Source organism: Chiloscyllium plagiosum, unplaced genomic scaffold, assembly GCF_037043375.1.
Source record: "Chiloscyllium plagiosum isolate Xiang-an unplaced genomic scaffold, Cpla_swu_hap1 HiC_scaffold_2, whole genome shotgun sequence".
Classification (NCBI taxonomy): domain Eukaryota; kingdom Metazoa; phylum Chordata; class Chondrichthyes; order Orectolobiformes; family Hemiscylliidae; genus Chiloscyllium; species Chiloscyllium plagiosum.
The window spans coordinates 164,527,433-164,547,891 of record NW_028270140.1 but is presented as its reverse complement, the minus strand read 5'-3'; positions in this window follow the sequence as shown (position 1 = coordinate 164,547,891).

The following is a 20,459-nucleotide window of genomic DNA, read 5'->3' as shown; positions in this document are numbered from 1 at the left end:
ATCTTCCACTGGAAAGACAGATACAAAATATCTATTTAACTCCTTTACCATTTCTTTGTCTCCCCAACAATCTCCCCAGATTCATTTTTTATTAAAAGGGCCTACATTCACTTTGCCCTCTCTATATTTAACGAAGCTCTTATTTCCTGTGTTTATACTGCTCACTACTTTGCCCTTGTGGTTATTTTCTCTGACTTTGTTATCCTTTTAGCTTTCCTTTGTTGGATTTTGAATGTATCCCAGTCTTTGGAGTTATCGTAACTTTTATTTCTTTATATGTGTTTTCTTTCAAGTTAATACCCTCCATAATTTTCTTGGTTAACTATGGTTGGTTTATCCCTCTCTTAGAATCTTCCCGCCGTACTCCGATATATTTTTCCTGAGAGTCATGAATTATCTACACGACTTGCTTACTGTCATTCCTGCTCACATGTCCACCCAGTTCACTTCAGCTCACTCTATGGCGGCACAGTGGTTAGCACTGCTGCCTCACAGAGCCAGAGACCCGGGTTCAATTCCTGACTCAGGCGACTGACTGTGTGGAGTTTGCACATTCTCCCCGTGTCTGTGTGGGTTTCCTCCGGGTGCTCCGGTTTCCTCCCACAGTCCAAAGATGTGCAGGTCAGGTGAATTGGCCATGCTAAATTGCCCGTAGTGTTAGGTAAAGGAGTAAATGTACGGGAATGGGTGGGTTACGCTTCGGCGGGTCGGTATGGACTTGTTGGGCCGAAGGGCCTGTTTCCACACTGTAAGTAATCTAATCTAATCTATCTTCATTCCATTGTAACTCCATTTAAATTAAATACAGATGTTGCTGACCGAAGTTCCTCACTCTCAAACTGAATATTAAATTCTCTTACGTTATGATCGCTACTTCCTAAGGCATCTTTTACTCTGAGTTTATTCATTACTCATTACCAAATCTAACTTAGCCTGCGAGGAGAAAGTGAGGTCTGCAGATGCTGGAGATCAAAGTTGAAACTTTATTGCTGGAACAGCACAGCAGGTCAGGCAGCATCCAGGGAACAGGAGATTCGACGTTTCGGGCACAGGCCCCCCTTCAGGAATGAGCAGAGAGTGTTCAGCAGGAGAAGATAAAAGGTAGGGAGGAGGGACTTGGAGGAGGGGCGTTGGAAATGTGATAGGTGGAAAGAGGTCAAGGTGAGGGTGATAGGTCGGAGTAGGATGGAGGCGGAGAGGTCAAGAAGAAGACTGCAGGTCAGGAAGGCGGTGCCAGGCTGGAGGGATCCGGCTGAGACAAGGTGGGGGGAGGGGGGATGAAGAAACTGGTGAAGTCCAAGTTCATCCCCTGTGGTTGGAGGGTTCCCAGTCGGAAGATAAGACGCTCCTCCTCCGACCGTCGGGTTGTTGTGGTTTGGCGGTGGATGAGTCCAATGACCTGCATATCCTCGGTGGAGTGGGAGGGGGAGTTGAAATGCTGTGCTACAGGTTGGTTGGGTTGGTTCGTCCGGGTGGCCCAGAGGTGCTCTCTGAATCGCTCCGCAAGTAGGCGGCCTGTCTCCCCAATATAGAGGAGGCCACACCGGCTGCAGCGGATGCAGTAGATGATGTGGGTGGAGGTGCAGGTGAATCTGTGGCGGATATGGAAGTTTCCTTTGGGGCCTTGGAGAGAAGTGAGGGGGGAGGTGTGGGCGCAAGTGTTGCACCTCCTGCGGTTGCAAGGGAAGGTGCCGGGAGTGGAGGTTGGGTCGGTGGGGGGTGTGGATCTGACAAGGGAGTCGCGGAGGGAGTGGTCTCTATGGAAAGCTGATAGGGGAGGGGAGGGAAATATATCCTTGGTGCTGGGGTCTGTTTGGAGGTGGCAGAAGTGACGGCGGATGATGCGCTGTACATGGAGATTGGTGGGGTGGTAGGTGAGGACCAGTGGGGTTCTGTCCTGGTGGCGGTTGGAGGGGCGGGGCTCAAGGGCGGAGGAGCGGGAAGTGGAGGAGATGCGGTGGAGGGCACCGTCGACCACGTCGGGGGGGAAATTGCGGTCCTTGAAGAAGGAGGCCATCTGGGTTGTACGTATTTTGAACTGGTCCTCCTGGGAGCAGATGCGGCGGAGACAAAGGAATTGGGAGAATGGGATGGCGTTTTTACAGGGGGCAGGATGGGAGGAGGTGTAGTCCAGGTAGCTGTGGGAGTCGGTAGGTTTGTAGTAGATGTCCGTGTTGATTTGGTCGCCTGAGATAGAAACAGAAAGGTCTAGGAAGGGGAGGGAGGAGTCCGAGACTGTCCAGGTGAATTTGAGGTCGGGGTGGAAGGTGTTACCCCGACCTCAAATTACTAACACCTTCCACCCCGACCTCAAATTCACCTGGACAGTCTCGGACTCCTCCCTCCCCTTCCTAGACCTTTCTGTTTCTATCTCAGGCGACCAAATCAACACGGACATCTACTACAAACCAACCGACTCCCACATCTACCTGGACTACACCTCCTCCCATCCTGCCCCCTGTAAAAACGCCATCCCATTCTCCCAATTCCTTCGTCTCCGCCGCATCTGCTCCCAGGAGGACCAGTTCAAAATACGTACAACACAGATGGCCTCCTTCTTCAAGGACCGCAATTTCCCCCCCGACGTGGTCGACGGTGCCCTCCACCGCATCTCCTCCACTTCCCGCTCCTCCGCCCTTGAGCCCCGCCCCTCCAACCGCCACCAGGACAGAACCCCACTGGTCCTCACCTACCACCCCACCAATCTCCATGTACAGCGCATCATCCGCCGTCACTTCCGCCACCTCCAAACAGACCCCAGCACCAAGGATATATTTCCCTCCCCTCCCCTATCAGCTTTCCGTAGAGACCACTCCCTCCGCGACTCCCTTGTCAGATCCACACCCCCCACCGACCCAACCACCACTCCCGGCACCTTCCCTTGCAACCGCAGGAGGTGCAACACTTGCGCCCACACCTCCCCCCTCACTTCTCTCCAAGGCCCCAAAGGAAACTTCCATATCCGCCACAGATTCACCTGCACCTCCACCCACATCATCTACTGCATCCGCTGCAGCCGGTGTGGCCTCCTCTATATTGGGGAGACAGGCCGCCTACTTGCGGAGCGATTCAGAGAGCACCTCTGGGCCACCCGGACGAACCAACCCAACCAACCTGTAGCACAGCATTTCAACTCCCCCTCCCACTCCACCGAGGATATGCAGGTCATTGGACTCATCCACCGCCAAACCACAACAACCCGACGGTCGGAGGAGGAGCGTCTTATCTTCCGACTGGGAACCCTCCAACCGCAGGGGATGAACTTGGACTTCACCAGTTTCTTCATCCCCCCCTCCCCCCACCTTGTCTCAGCCGGATCCCTCCAGCCTGGCACCGCCTTCCTGACCTGCAGTCTTCTTCTTGACCTCTCCGCCTCCACCCTACTCCGACCTATCACCCTCACCTTGACCTCTTTCCACCTATCACATTTCCAACGCCCCTCCTCCAAGTCCCTCCTCCCTACCTTTTATCTTCTCCTGCTGAACACTCTCTGCTCATTCCTGAAGAAGGGCCTGTGCCCGAAACGTCGAATCTCCTGTTCCCTGGATGCTGCCTGACCTGCTGTGCTGTTCCAGCAATAAAGTTTCAACTAACTTAGCCTGCCCCCTGCTTGGCTCCGTGTTATGTTTCTCTAGGAAACTATCCTGAGCGCACTCCATCAATTTTCTGTTCTAGCTACCCCCTTTCAAATTTGATTAACCCAATCAACATGAAGATTCATGTCACCCACAATTATTGCTCTATTCTTCTGAAATGACCCTATATTTTGTTAATTTATAGCCTTTCGCAGATTGGCGACTCTCTGATGGTCTGTACTCTGCTACCAATGTCATTTCTCCTTTGAAGTTTTTCATCTCAGCCCAAATGGACTCTATTTCATCTGAGCGTAGACCGTCTCTCACAACTGTCCTCACTTAATTTCTTATCAATAATGCTACCCCAATGGCCTTTCATCCATTCTAACCCTCCAAAAAGAGAAATTTCTCCAAATATTAAGTTCCAAATTTTGATCTCCATGTTACCATATCTCTATAATGACTACAAGATTAACCTTAGCTGAAAGGATGGTGCAAATCATCTAATTCTGAATGGTTTGTGCATTACGATACAAAGCCTTTAAGTTTGTCCTATTATCAAGTTTTTCAACACCTTTCTGGAATCTCCAAAAGGTGTAACTGCGTAGGTAGGGTGGTGAAGAAGGCATACGGAATAGTTTTCTTCGTTAGCAGGGGCATAATATTGAGGATCGGGGAAGTCTTGTAACTTTATAAACATTGGTTAGGCCATAGATGAAATGTTAGTTTCAGATCTGGTGGCTACACTGTCAGACAGACATAATGGCACTGGAGAGGGTGCAGAGGAGATTCACCAGAATGCTGCCTGGGATGAAAATTCTTAGTTATGAGGACAGACTGGACAGCTGTGAGAGGAAATATGATTGGGCTCCACAAAATTATAACAGGCATAGACCGTGAGAATCTTCTTCCCATGGCAGATGTGTCTAAGACCGGAAGGCATAAGATTAAAATGAGAAGAATGTGCTTTAAAGGGGGTTTGAGGAAAATTGTCTCCACCAGATTGTGATTTGATTTGATTAATTTATTTATTGTCATATATTTTGTTACAAAATACAATGAATAGTGTTGAATAGTGTCACCACTCTCCAGGACTCGGAGCTTAAACAGCAGTTGGAGATTTTGGCGCATGAACAAAGCTGAGAGTTATGTGGATAGTATGTTTAGAGAGGTGGTCATACAGCAGATCAAGGAACCAGAGGGAAGAAAGGAATGGGGGACCACCAGACAGTCCAGAAAGAACAGGCAGGTATACAGGAGTCCCCTGGGGTCCTATTCATTAACCGGTATTCCATTTGGGAAGCTGGTACCTCAGAGGAATGCAGTCAGAGCCAAACTTCTGGCACCACAAGCAGCTTGACTGCAGGGCTAGAAAAGAAAAGAAGAGCAACAATAATTAGGGATACTTCAGTCAGGGGAGCAGAAGGGGAGACACGGCCAAAAACAGTTGCAGGGCATCCTGAAATGGGAGGGTGATGAGTTAGAGGTCATAGTAAATGTTGGTACCAATGATATGGGCAAAGTGAGAAATTAGGTCTATCATCAAGAATTCAGGGAGCCAGCTGGTAGATTAAAAAACAGGACCTCAATGATAGTAATCTCTGGATTACTCCCAGTGTCATATGCTAGCAAGTTTATAAATAGGAAAATAGGACAGGTAAATGCATAGCTCAAGAATCGGTGCAAGCGGGAGGGTTTTAGATTCCTGGATCACTGGGACCATTTTTGGGGAAGATAGGACCTGCAAAAAATAGGACAGTCTGTACCTGAATCACTTTGGGAGCAACATCCTACAGGTAGAACATAGAACTTAGAAGAATACAGCGCAGTACAGGCCCTTCGGCCCTCGATGTTGCGCCGATCCAAGCCCACCTAACCTACACTAGCCCACTATCCTCTATATGCCTATCCAATGCCCGTTTAAATGCCCATAAAGAGGGAGAGTCCACCACTGCTACTGGCAGGGCATTCCATGAACTCACGACTCGCTGAGTATAGAACCTACCCCTAACATCTGTCCTATACCTACCCCCCCTTAATTTAAAGCTATGCCCCCTTGTAATAGCTGACTCCATACGTGGAAAAAGATTCTCATGGTCAACCCTATCTAAACCCCTAATCATCTTGTACACCTCTATCAAGTCACCCCTAAACCTTCTTTTCTCCAATGATAGGTTTGATAGTACTGATGGGAGAGGGAGGGGAAACAGAATGTTGACAAAACAGACACATCATGCTACAGCAAAGGAAGTGAGTTCAGCTATGTAGAGTGTTGAGACAGTAAAGCAAGGCTGGATGGTCTTTAATTCTAGGAGTGTAAACGGTAAGACTGATGAATTAATGATATCTTGGAAGGGTCCTCAAACAAGGCCTTGTAGATAGAACATAGGAACATTAATGGGGTAGCGACTTTACTGGGAGTATATTATAGGCCCCAAAGAGTCAGTGGGAAATAGAAAAGCAAGTATGTAGACAGTTCACAGGAGTGTGAGAGAATCATAATCAGGTAATTATACTCGGGGATTTCAACTTTCCCAACATAAATTGGGGTAGGCGTAGTGTTAAGGGTTTAGGAGGCAGATTTCTTGAAATGTATCCAGAGGAACATTTTGTATCAATATGTAGAAGGCCCAACAAGGGACAGCAGGGAAGTATCTCTGGTTCTGGAGAAAGAAGCCAGACATGTGTTCGCTGTTGCAATGGGGGAATATTTTAGCATTAGCAACCATAACACAGTACTAAAATAAAGCATGATCTTGTCACAGTTGACTTAGGGGTAAGCGTCTTGAATGAACATCCATAGCAGAGCAATGGTGGGGGGGGCACTCAAAAAGGAGCTGGGGAGAGCACAGGTCCAACACGTAGCCTTTCGAGAGAAATGTGGAAGAAATAAATTTAGAGAACCTTGGATCTCCAGGACAATTCAGGACTAGATAAAGAAGAGTAGAGATTTTAGCAAGTCCAAAGAGAACAACTCAGCTGCGGCTTGAGAAGAATACAGAAAGTTCAGGAGAGAACTTAAGAAAGCAATTAGAAGAGCAAAATGCTGGCATGAAAAAGGACTTGTGAACAGGATTAGGGAGAATCTTTAAAGAGAAGAGGTTATCGAGGGGCCACTGGGACAACCTCAGGATACTGGAAGGGTGTTGAATGGATACTTCTCTAATTCAGGAAAGGGGATCTGTGAGGAACTTGCACGATTTGGTATTGGAAATGGGAAGGTATTGGAGGCTCTGTGGGGCTTTAAAACAGACAAATCTCCGGCTCAGATGAATTGCATCCCAGGCTGCTGCCGGACGCAAGGCAGGAAATTGCAGGGGCGCTGACACAAAGTTTTAATTCTCTCATCATGGGGGAAGTATCAGATAGATACTTCCCCCATGATAGGACACGAAGGCTGTTTGAGTGACCAGAGACTTATATCCAGTGGTGTACCAGAAGGATCAGTACTTGTAGATATAGAAAAAACAAGTGGGAGTAATGTTCAGCAAATTTGCAGACAACACCAAGATTGGTCGTGTGGTTAATAGCGAAGAAGATGGTAGTAGGTTACAGGAAGATGTAGATGGGTTTGTCAGATGGGCAGACCAGTGGCAGATGGTAGTTCATCCAGTTAAGTGTGAGATGCTGCACTTTGGAAGAAGAAACAAGATGAATGGCAGGACACTGGGTAGGTTAGAGGAACAGAGGGACCTTGGTGGGCGGCACGGTGGCACAGTGGTTAGCACTGCTGCCTCACAGCGCCAGAGACCCGGGTTCAATTCCCGACTCAGGCGACTGACTGTGTGGAGTTTGCACGTTCTCCCCGTGTCTGCGTGGGTTTCCTCCGGGTGCTCCGGTTCCCTCCCACAGTCTAAAGATGTGCAGGTCAGGTGAATTGGCCATGCTAAATTGCCCATAGTGTTAGGTTAAAGGGGTAAATGTAGGGGTATGGGTGGGTTGCGCTTCGGCGGGTCAGTGTGGACTTGTTGGGCCGAAGGGCCTGTTTCCACCCTGTAAGTAATCTAATCTAATCTAATCTAATCTAATCTAATCACAGACCCCTGAAGTCAGCAAAACACATGTTAAGGTGGCGTATGGGACACTTGCTTTCATCAGTCATGGCATGGAGTATAGAGCAAGGAGATAATGTTAGAGTTGTCCAGAGCATTGGTCAGGCTACAACTGGAGTGCTGTGTGCAGTTCTGGTCACCTCACTACAGAAAGGATGTGATGGCACTATAGGAGAAGCAAAGGAGGTTGACCAGGATATTGCCTGGGATGGAAAAACTGAGCTAAAAGGAGAGGCTAGATAAACTTGTATTGTTTTCTTTAGAGTAGAGAAGGCTAAAGGGGACATGCCTAAGGTGTGAAAGATTATGAGGGGTATGGACAGAGTGACGAGAGAGCAGTAGGTCAACTTAGTTGAGGGGTGAATCACAAGAGGACAGAATTTTAGGGTAAAGGCAAGGGGATTTGGGGAAAAAACATTTTCACTCAGCTGGTGGGGGATAGCGGGAAAGCACTGCTTGGGAAGCTAGTGGAGGCTGGCAACCTTACAGTCTTTAAAAAATATTTGGATGAGTAATTGAAATGTCATAACATTCAAGGACATGGGACAAGTGCAGGAAATTGGGATTAAAAACTTTTAGTGATAGTTATTGGTGGTGCAGAGTTGAAGGGCCTTTTCTGCACTGTATGAAATGAGTAGGATATGGATGAAGTTCAGGTAAATGGGATTAATATAGTTTGATGTTTATTAATTGGTGTGGACATGGTGAGCTGAAGGGTCTGTTTCTATGACTTTTGTGGTTCCTTGATGCAACATGTCATTCACATATTCTGTCCCTTTTATTTTCTGATAACAATCAGCCCCATCACTGACCTGCAATCCCAACTTCTTTGCCTTTGATGTTCCAATTTTCCAAATAACTACAATACCCCACCCCCACCAAGTTATTTACATTAAAGCTCTGATTATGTTATTCACCTAGACTCTGGTCTAAGCATGATTCAGCTGGAGCATGTCTCATTAGAACACTTCCTCCTTCCAATCACTGAGCCTTGTATTTACTACTTTAATTTTGTTGACCCTGTACCAATTAGCTTGTAGCTCAGGTCATAATCTGGCGATTACTACCTTTTTTATTGTGGTTTATAATTTAGCCCGTAGCTTTCAGCAGAACCTTTTTTCTCATCCTACTGAGATGATATTGGTACCCACTTGGACCAAGATAGTTGTATCATTCCCCTCCCCAGGCACAGGCAAACAGCATAGTCTTTAGGAATCTCAATCCTGGCCACAAAGAATAGGAAATGACATCATCAACCCAAGGAAACCTAAACCTAAAGCTATAACACCAGCGCTTCACTGGAGGCTCACTGATGATGTTACCCAGTATGATGACGAAATGTCTGAAAATGAACTTTCCAGCTCAGTGAGTAAACTTACATCCAGAACGTAAACCTGAGCTACAAATCTTCCTAGAACTCACTAACAGAGAACAGTGTCTCTTCCTTTGACTATACTATCCTCAATTACAAATATATTTCTCTTTTCTCTGCACCCCCCTGAATTGCTCCCTGTACCATGGTTCTAATGTCAATTTATTCAACTTCCCTATAGTCCCCTCTCTCGTCCACACGGGGAGCAAGAATCTCAAAGCTGTTAGACAAGCTCAAGGGCTGAGGCTTCTTCAACACTATCTCCTGGATCCCTCTATCTGCCTCACTCATAGTCACACCCTCCTGTCCCTCTCTACTGACTAAATTTCAAAGTCATTAATCTAAAGAGTGTGACTGCCTCCTGAAACGCAGGGTCAATATTAACCACAGTGGGGTCCATCTGTCCCCACATCATCTAGGCACAATATCACTTGGCTCTGCATCTATTTTATTTTCTTAGTTCTTAATTTGTTTGCTTTTTAAATTTCCTACTGGTCTTACAGTTTTTAATCTGCATAATGTTTCTTCTTTTTCTTGTTGCTTTGATCTGAAAGTCAAATATAATAGTCAAATAGCTATTATCAACCAATGAACATGTGGTTTTACTGTGAAGTTACCTTCTGTTTTGTGCTGGCCCCCTGAGCCTGGGTTACAATTTATCTTTTTTAAATGATCATGCAAACTATGAACTAAAATTGCAAGCAAAAACACCCCTTTCCCTCAGCACCAAATTCCCACTAAAATCCCAGAAATATGCACTCTCTCAGGCTGTGTCTCACTCTGGAGGTGAGCTTTCCTTCTTGAAGTTCCCAACTGCAGTCTGAGAGCCAACTCATCCAGACCTAGGGATTTGTTCACCTTTAAACCCATCGAAACCTCCAATTCCTCCTCACTTTTTCTATCAATCTGCTCAAAACCTTGCAGGCCATCTTCTTGAATTCGATACTCGCATCCTCCTTCCCTATTTTTAATGGGACAGTGTATAGAGAGCTTGACCTTGTATCTAACCCCATGCTGTATCTGTCCTGAAAGTATTAAGTTGAAAGCAAAAGCATGTAGGGAGGCCAATGTTAGTCATAGCCCCAAAGACAGGGATAATATCAGAATCCAGCAAAGGAAGACTAAAAAGATGATAAAAACAGAGAAAATAAGCTAAAAGGCAAAATAGCGAGGAATTTAAAAACCGACAATAAGACGATAAGCTATAGGAGTAGAAATTAGACCACTCAACCCATGGGTTTGCTCTGTCATTCACTCATGGCTGATAGCTTTTTCAGTCCCCTTCTCCTCATCATCCTTGATCCCTTTACTAATCAAGAATCTCTCTATCTCGGTCTTAAATACACTACGTGACTTGGCCTCTTCAGCCTTCTGCAGCAATGAGTTACACAGATTCCCCACCCTCTGACTGAAGAATTTGCTCCTTACCTCAGTTCTAATGGGTTGTCCTTTCATCTGAGGCTGTGCCCTCGGGTCCTAGTCTTTTCTACCAGTTGAAACATCTCCATGTGCAATCTATCCAGGCCTCTTGGTATTCATTGAGATCCTCCCCCATTCTTCTGAACTCCATCTTGTGTAGACCCAGAGTCCTCAACAGCTCCTCAGATGACAAGCCCTTCATCCTTGGGATCATTCTTGTAAACCCTTCCTTGGATTCAGGGCCCAGAACTGCTCACAACATTCTGAATGCGGTCAGACCAGAGCGTTATACAGCCTCAGCACCACATCTCTGCTCTGTTATTTTAGCTCTTTCTATTTAAATAGATATTTTTATTGGAAGAAAGATACTTTATAAAATTACAAAAAATTACAGCACCAACAAACCAACAACAAAAAACATTATATGTACATAACAATGAAAAAAAACAACCATACTCATGTGCAAAATAAGAAAATTAATAAAGGTAATATAAATAAATAAAACAGCTCAGCACAACAAAACATTAGTTCCCAACTAATTGATTTTTATGCATGAATTTCTTTGAAATGTTTCCTTCAAGAACATCAAGTACACTAGATCAAACCATCATGTCTACACAAAAGCCCTAGTTAAAACGGCAGATAAATCTACATCCAGATAGTCCAAAATGGGCTGCCATATTCTATAAAGGTTTTCAGTTTTCCGGTGGACCATATTTGTAAAAACGTCCAGAGGGATATGTTCCACGGTAAGCTTATGCCAACCTGACAGACTGGGGGGGGGTTCTCAGAAACCCAACACATTAAAATTATACAGTAAATCTAACATTGGTCCCGACAGTATGCTTGTAAATTCTTTGCCCTTAATAAAGGGATCCATTCGCCAGTGCCAAGAGCCTGTAGCATTACCTTCAACTTCAATCTCTAAATATACTGCAGCGTGATCCAAAACAGTGACACTTCCAATAATGCAGGATCTTACTGAATCCAAGGGTAACACAGGGCTTAGGAAAAGATCAATCCTAGTATGACATTTGTGCGGATTAGAAAAGAATGTAAAGTCCATACCCTTGGGGTGGAGATGCCTCCAGACACCCACCAATCCCAATTCTGCACATAAGTCCATTAGTTGATTAGGTTGTGAAGAACATGTCGAGGGGCCTGTAGGAATTCTATCCACCGCGGGATCCATGAGGCAATTAAAGTCTCCCCCTATAATAATCTGCCGCGGTGCAAGAGCCATCAATTTGGAGAATGCATCTATCAAAAATGTGAGGGTCAGTTAGACTTGAAACGACAGCTATTTTCTCTCCTTACAGATGCTGCCAGACCTGCTGAGATTTTCCAGCATTTTCTCTTTTGGTTTCAGATTCCAGCATCCGCAGTAATTTGCTTTTATACCTTCATACCTCCTCCTAGCTTGAGCCGCATCCCAGGCCCAGGCCAGAAAAGGAGAGAGAAAAAATATAATATTAACAAGAAAATTAAAAGTAGATACTCTACCCATCCCCAAATATACATTAACACCCATTAATATCAGAATAAAATCAGCAACAATTTCTTAAAGAACAGGAGAGAGAAAAAGAAAACAGAAACACTATTGTCCCCATCCTTTAAGTTATCCCATCTATTTTAAAGTGTTCAAAATGTTTTCACTTTTTCTGAAGAGCACACAGACCCATGGAACATGAAGCAAAGCACCACTGGATACCTCAGGGATTACTGGATCCCAAGGTCTCTCTTGTCTTCATCAAAGGTCTTCCTTTTATGAGTTACAGCTGCAGAGAAGTCCTGAAACAACATTATCCTGGAACCTTTGTAAGTTAAGGCCTGTGGATCCTTTCTCTTTATTCAGGAGGCCTCCATAATTTTAACTTTGTCCCTGCAGTTGTGGAGTCGCACTAGGACCGTATGGGGCGCTGGTCCGAGCTGGGCCTGCGCATGCAACCCGATGGGCCCTTTCACCTTTCACCTAGTCTGACATGGCCACCAGACTAAGAAATCGTGGCTGGCAGCTCTCAAAGAAACTTGCTGGCTGGTGGCCTACTACTCCCTCTGGCAGCCCCACGATGCAGACATCGTGGTCAACAACATGTTCCAGTAAGAATTACCTGCTTCTCGAGAGGTCAAATTCGTTCCTGTAAAGAGTCAATCTCAGTTTCCAAGCTGCGGTCCTTCTTTCAACCTCCTCCACTCGGTGTCCAAGGCCTTCCAGCTGCTCCTTGTGATTCTGGAGCATAGCTGCAAGCAGGTCCAGCCTAACACGGAACTTCTCCTCAATCACCGACTCGATCGTATCTCGCAGTTTCGCAAACTCCGTAACCAGGGCCTGGTGGGTGAGCAACTCCGATGGACGAGTGGAAGGAGCTATAGCTGCAGCCGTTGAAGTGACCGACTTCTCAGGTGAGTGTCCCGTGTGTTGGGACTTGCTGGAACCTTTACCTTTTGTCATGTTTCCTTAATAAAACAGAATTTGTTAAAAAAAATTGTGTAAGTCTCTAAGTTCTACAGTTCTTTTAAATGCTGAACTTTCATAGAAATAACTTAAGTGGGGAGGTGAGAGTGCTACTTTGCCTGAACTGAGATGCAAAGCTCAACAAAGCAGTCCTCTTGGATCACTGCCATCTTGGATCCCTTATTTTAACGCTCTTGAAATACGCGTCAACGTCACATTTGCCTCCCTAACTGCCAACTGAACCTGCATGTTAACCTTCAGAGAATCCAGAATGAGGACTCTTAAGTCTTCCTAACAAAGTGCATAACTTTATATTTCCCACATTGTATTCCATCTGCTGTTTCTTTGCCCACACTCCCAGCTTGTCCAAGTCCTTCTGCATCCTCCCTGCTTCCTCAACACGACCTGTCCCCCCACCTAAGTTTGTGTCACCTGCAAACCTCGCAACAATAACCACAGTTCCATCATCTAGATAATAGTTTCTTTAAATATATAAAAAGAGAGACATCAAAGTGAATCTGGCTGCCTTACCTGTGTCTGTCTGTCTGTCTGTCTTTTATGTGAATGGAGCTGAAAACAAATGCCATTGAATTTAAAGCATAGAGCAATTAAATATCTTTGTTGTTTTATTTTTGTTCTGTTGGAGTTATTGTATTGTTAGTAAATTGTTAAGTCTTTTGTTTAAGCTACAAACCTGGTGTTGACAATTGATTACTCACGATGTCTGGGATTGGTTATTCAAAAAGTCTGGTTTGAAGCTGTTGATTCAATTTTGAGAATCTTTTGAGGTTTCAATTTACCGTGTTGTGAATTCAGATGTAGAATGGCTGATTTGGTTTGGCTGAGTGTTTCTGAGTCATAACATAACTAGGGGCTAGTCCAGAATCTTGAAACATAGACAACATAAGTCTGGAATTGGATTCTGGTATTTAGAGTGGATAACCAGACACTAGGTTTGTACTCAGACTTAAGACGGCACTGGAAATTATTTAAGCATTGTTGAACATCAGAAATTTCCCTGGTGCTGTTCTAGGATATGAGCATAGATAAACTAGCAGAATTACCCAGAAGATTGAAAATAAAGTTGCCAGAGCAAGCTAAGACGTTATAGATTTAAGAATGAAATGTTTGGGTTTTGTGGAAATAGAGAGGCTAGATAGTATGGACAGTTCATTGGATGCATTAATGAACTCTGAGTCCAGACAAACAGAAATGAGAAAATTAATGATGGAGTTTCAAATGGAATTAAAGCTTAAAAACTAGAATTCCAAAGGGCAGGACAAAAAACAAAAGAAAAAGATAAAAGAGAAAGAAAAAGACAGGAAAATAGGAAGTGAGAAAGGAAGAAGGGAATTTAAATGAAAAATGATGCAGCTTAGTCAAGTTAAACCAGATGATTGGGAAGACTTAGAAGAGGAAATTCCTAGTCATAATCCGCTGTTCAGTCATATGATGTTTAATGTTGCGCAGACTTTGTCAAAATGTGAAGAGAAGGATGTGGAAGTATTTTGACATCATTTGAGAAGAGAGTGATGCAGATGAGGTGGCCAAAAACAGATTGGATTGTTTTGCCCATGTCAAAAAAATTGACTGGTAAAGCACAAGAGGTCCCTGTTGGAGGAACATTCTCGGAATATGATGAGATGAAGAAGTCTGTTCCTCCAAAGACCATCCCACCCTCTCCCTGTAACCCTGCATTCCCCATCGCCAATCCACCTAACCTGCACATCTTTGGACTGTAGTAGTCCTGTAGCAAATTGCCTTACATTATTTAAAAAGTGCCTGGATGAGACCTTGGCAGATCATAATATTCAAAGCTATGGGTCAAGTGCTGGAAAATGGGATTAGGTTGAAGGTCAGATTTTCTCACGTATTAGTGCAGACTTGATGGGTCGTAGGGGCCTTTCTGAACTCTATGATTCTATGAACATTCCCACTTCTGACCTTATGATGGAGGGAAGGTCATTGATGAAGCAACTGAAGATGGTTTGGCCTTGGACACTACCCTGAGGAGCTCCTGCAGAGATGTCCTGGAGCTGAAATGACTGGCCTCCAAATGCAAAATTACAGCTCCTTTGTTCCAGATAAGACTCCAACCAGTGGTGAGTTGTCCCTGATTCCCATTGACTCCAGTTTTGCCAGGGCTCCTTGATGCTACACTCAGTTGAATATGACGTTGAGGTCAAGGGTTGTCAGTTACACATCACCTTCAGAATTCAGCTGTTTCGTTCATGTTTGAACTAAGACTCCAATCCTTATTCCAGCCCTTTACTCAAATCTTACTGCAGTTGTATAAGGTTTTAGTGAGTCAAATCTACTGGAGTTTTTGAGGATGTCACGAGTAGAACAGGTAAGGGAGAACTAGTGGATATGATGGATATAGATTTTCAGGAAGATTTTAATAAAAATCCACATAAGATATTAGGTGAAAACTAACGTACATGGTGATAACTTACAGCAGCTACTGAGAACTGGTTTGCAGATAAGAAACAGAGAGCAGGAATAATTGGGTCATTTTTGGAGTGAAAGGTGGCGACCAGTGAAGTAACCCTAAGGCTTGGGTTTGGTGACAACCCAAAACTTGACGGGAGTGTGATTGGTGAGAAGGATCTAAAGAATGAAAGGGCAAAACATGGCAGATGCAGCGTAACACGGGTGTATGTAAAGTTATCCACTTCTGTGGGAAAAACCGAAATGACAGTAATATTTACATTGTGTTAAATTGACAAAGGGAGCTGGGGTGGTCACTGAAAGCATTCATGCAGGTACAGCAAACAGGAAGGCAAATGGTATGTGGCCTTCATTGCATAGAAGTATAGAAAATAGGAACAAGAGAAGTCCATTCAGCCCAAAAGCCTGTTCTGTCATTCAATACAATCATGTCTGATCATCCAATTCAGTGCCCATTTCCAACCTATTACCTTTCGGTCCCTTTAGTCCCAAGAGCTAGAACTAACTTCTTCTGGAAAGCATTTAAAGGGTTGGCTTCTTTCTGTGGTAGCAACTTCCACAAGCTCACCACTCTCCAGGATTTGTTTTATATTGACTCGTGAGATTTGGGCATCGCTGGTTGGCCAGCATTTAATGCCTGTCCCTAGTTGCCCCTTGAAAGGGTTAGGGTTTGGATTCCTCACTTTCTCCTATGAGCTGACTTCTTGAACCGATACAGTCCATTAGGGAGGAAATTCCAGAATTTTGACCCAGTGACAGTGAAGGAATGATGATAAATTTCCAAGTCAGGGTGTTGAGTGGCTTAGAGAGGAACTTGCAGGGAATGGTGTTCCCATGTATCTGTTGTCCTTGTCCTTCTGGATGGGAGTGGTCATGCGTTTGGAAGGTGCTGCCTGAGGATCTTTGGTGAGTTTCTGCATCTTGCAGATAGTACACACTGCTGCTACTGAGCGTCGGTGGTGGAGGGAGTGAATGTTTGTGGATGTGGTGCCAATCGAGTGACTGCTGTATCTTGGATGGTAAGCAAAAGTGAGGATTGCAGATGCTGGAGCTTAGAGCCGAGAGTGTGATGTTGGAAAAGCACAGCAGGCCAGGCAGCATCCGAGGAGCAGGAGCATAATCAGGAATGTGGGCAAGGAGAGGTGGAAGATAAATAGGAAGAAGATGGGGCTGGGGGGGGAAAGTAACTGGGAATGTGATAGGTGAAAGTGAGGGTGAAGATGATAGTTTGGAGAGGAGGGTGGAGCAGATCGGTGGGAAGGAAGACGGACAGGTAGGACAGTTCAAGGGGATGGTGCTGAGTTGGAGAGTTGGATCTGAGATAAGTGGAAGAACGGGAGATGAGGAAACTGATGAAATTGACATTAAATCTGTGTGGTTGGAGGTTGAGGGGAGAAGTGTGGGCCCAAGTTTTACACGTTCCCCCACCTCACCTCCATCCAAGGCCCCAAAGGATCCTTCCACATCCAACAGAGATTTACCTTTACTTCCACACACATCATCTACTGTGTCCATTGCTCCGATGTGGTCTCCTCTATATTGGGGACTCAGGACGCCAACTTGTGGAATGTTTCAGGGAACATTTCTGGGACACCTACACTCAACAACCCCACTGCCCTGTGGCCGAACACTGTAACTCCCCCACCCACTCTGCCGAGGACATGCAAGTCCTGGGCCTCCTCCATTGCCAAATCTTAGCCACCCGACACCTCATCTTCCACCTTGGGAACCTCCAACCACACGGAATCAATCTCGATTTCACCAGTTTCGTCATCTCCCCTCCCCCCACTTTATGATTAGATTAGATTAGATTACTTACAGTGTGGAAACAGGCCCTTCGGCCCAACAAGTCCACACCGACCCGCTGAAGTGTAACCCACCCAGACCCATTCCCCTACATTTACCCCTTCACCTAACACTACGGGCAATTTAGCATGGCCAATTCACCTGACCTGCACATTTTTGGATTGTGGGAGGAAACCGGAGCACCCGGAGGAAACCCACGCAGACACGGGGAGAATGTGCAAACTCCACACAGACAGTTGCCTGAGGCGGGAATTGAACCCGGGTCTCTGGCGCTGTGAGGCAGCAGTGCTAACCACTGTGCCACCGTGCCGCCCAAAATCCAACCCTCCAACTCGGCACCACTCTCTCGAACTGACCTACCTGTCCATCTTCCTTCCCACATATCTGCTCTACCGTCCTCTCTGATCTATCACCATCACCTCCACCTTCATTCACTTATTTTATTCCAATTATCTTTCCCACAGCTCCACCCCGCTTCTCCTATTTAGCTCTCAGCCCCCTTGGCATCCCCCACCCCACATTCCTGATGAAGGGCTTATGCCCAAAACGTTGATTCTCCTGCTCCTTGGATGCTGCCTGAACGGCTGTGCTTTTCCAGTGCTACCCATTTTGACTCTAATCTTCAGCATCTGCTGTCCTCATTTTCCCTGAGATGTTGTCCAGACTTGTTACATTTAAACATGGTTCACGTGTGGAATGACCTTCCAGAGGAAGTGATGAGCCAGTGGCATTCTCTACCTCAGAAAACTGTGGGGTCAAGTCACTGAATGTATTTAAGACAGAAATTGATAGATTTCTAGACATTAAAGGCATCATGGAGTATGGGAGTGAGGGGAGTATATTGAATGGCAGAGTGGCCTGCTCCTGGTTTCTACGTTTCCATGTTTCTCTGAGACCATGTTTCTTGTTTACAGTGCAGTCTCTGTATTTCTTTTAGAGAAGACTCTGTGAATTATCAAACTCCTGAAATGAGCTACAGTCTGTGACTGTGAAATGCAATGATGATATCAGATCACTATTTAGATTCATTGTTCATTTTCTCACCTATTCACATCAGCTTTGATCATTCTCGGTAATTCCTCCCTTTGGCATCTCACTGATGACTTTCAGTCTCTGTGCATAAAACACCCAGTTTGTGTTTGCATTTTTATTTCTTAAACTCCAAAGCTGCTTTTATATTGACATGTTTTAATCTGTTCTTATTGTATGTCCTAAATCACAAAGGATTCACTGAAGGCCTTTAATTTAAAGATGAAAAGCAGTCCTGATCTGTTCAAATAAAGTTCTGGCTTTAGTGGGAATCAGATTATTTTGCAATGTGAGAGAGTCCCACCTCAGTATTTGTGTAAAAGGATCTTCCTTACATTATCCCAAACTCAACTCTTTCAGCTGGTTAGGGAGTGCCCAAGCCCGTGAGACTTGTCTGAATCAACTGAAAAACAAAGGTCAGAGAAAAGCCAGAGTACAATCAGACTGTGTTCACACCCTTTATACCTCACGTGAATTAAACAGTAAAGTGCTCTGAGTACTAGTTAGCCATGGGTGATCATTGCAATCACTCTCACTGTGCCATCCACAGAATCACAGCCATTTACAGGATGAGCAAGTACACTGGACTTAGGGAATGATGAAATCATAGAAAAGTCGATATATTACAGATGGATATTCAGTCTGTCAGGCTTGTGTTGATTCTTTGGAACTACTGAATTAATTAACAGATTAATTCCATTCTCCTGTGCTTTCCCAGTGGCCCTGTAATTCCTCCCCCCGTACCACCTTCAAATCTTTATCCAGTTCTCTTTTGGCTACTATTGGATCTGTTTCCAATGCCTATCTTAGAATCCCGCCACTGTGGAAACAGGCCCTTCTGCCCAACACGTCCACACCAACTCTCCAAAGACCAACCCACCCAGGTCCATTCCCCTACCCTATTACTCTATATTTACCCCAGACTAATGCACCTAACCAACACATTCCTGAAGACTATGGGTAATTTAGCATGGCCAATACACCTAACCTGCACATCTTTGGACCATGGGAGGAAACTGGAGCACCTGGAGAAAATGCACACAGTCAGGGGGAGAATGTGCAAACTCCACACAGTTACCTGTGGCTGGAATCGAATCCCTGACCACAGCTAACTACTGAGCCACTGTGCCATCCCCATGACTTAGTATGACTTGAAAACACCGATTTTCATGCTATTACATGAATCAGCCATCATTTGAGAAACGTGTGAATTCTGGCAGTTACTTTCAATTTGGAAGCAGAAACCATAAAAATCTGCACATGAACCTTGGCATTTGAAAGGAGCACCTTGCCTTAGATACAGCTGAGAATTAATTTGAAAAAAACTAATGTCAGTAAATCAGCACTGAAGAAGAATATAGAACATAGAAGAATACAGCGCAGTACAGGCCCTTTGGCCCTCGATGTTGCGCCGATCCAAGCCCACCTAACCTATACTAACCCACTATCCTCCATATACCTATCCAATGCCCGCTTAAATGCCCATAAAGAGGGAGAGTCCACCACTGCTACTGGCAGGGCATTCCATGAACTTACGACTCGCTGAGTGAAGAACCTACCCCTAACTTCAGTCCTATATCTACCCCCCCCACTGCTGAGTGAGTCAGTATGACTGTGAATTTTCTAGTCTTTGCTCCTGTGGAGATGAAAGACACGACAATTTTTGAGGAGATTTGTAGTTCAGGTTGAGGTTCAGGTCGTAAGTTTGCTCACTGAGTTGGCAAGTTTGTTCTCAGACATTTTATTACCATGCTAGGTAACATCATCAGTGAGCCTCCAGTGAAGCGCTGGTGTTATCTCCCACTTTCTATTTATGTGTCTTGGTCTCTGAAGGTAGGTGATATTATTTCTGGTTCTTTTTCTCAGAGGTTGGTAAGTGGTGTCCAACGCGATGTGTTTATTGATGGAAGTCCAGTTTAAATGCCAGGCCATTAGGAATTCTCATGTGTGTCTCTGTTTAGCCTGCCCCAGGATGGATGTGTTGTCCCAGTCTAAGTGGTGTCCTTCTTTGTCTGTGTGTAAGGATACTAGTGAGAGTGGGTCATGTCTTTTGATGGCTAGTTGGTGTTGGTATATCCTGGTGGCTAGTTTTCTGCCTGTCTGTCCGATGTAGTGTTTATTACAGTCCTGCAGGGCATTTTATAAATGACATTCATTTTGCTGGTTGATCATCAGGAGCTGTTTCAGTGTGTTGGTAGGTTTGTGGATACCATGATGCTAAGGGGCCGGAGTAGTCTGGTAGTCATCTCTGAGATGTCTTTGATGTATGGCAGTGTGGTTACAAGTCTCTGGGTGTGTTC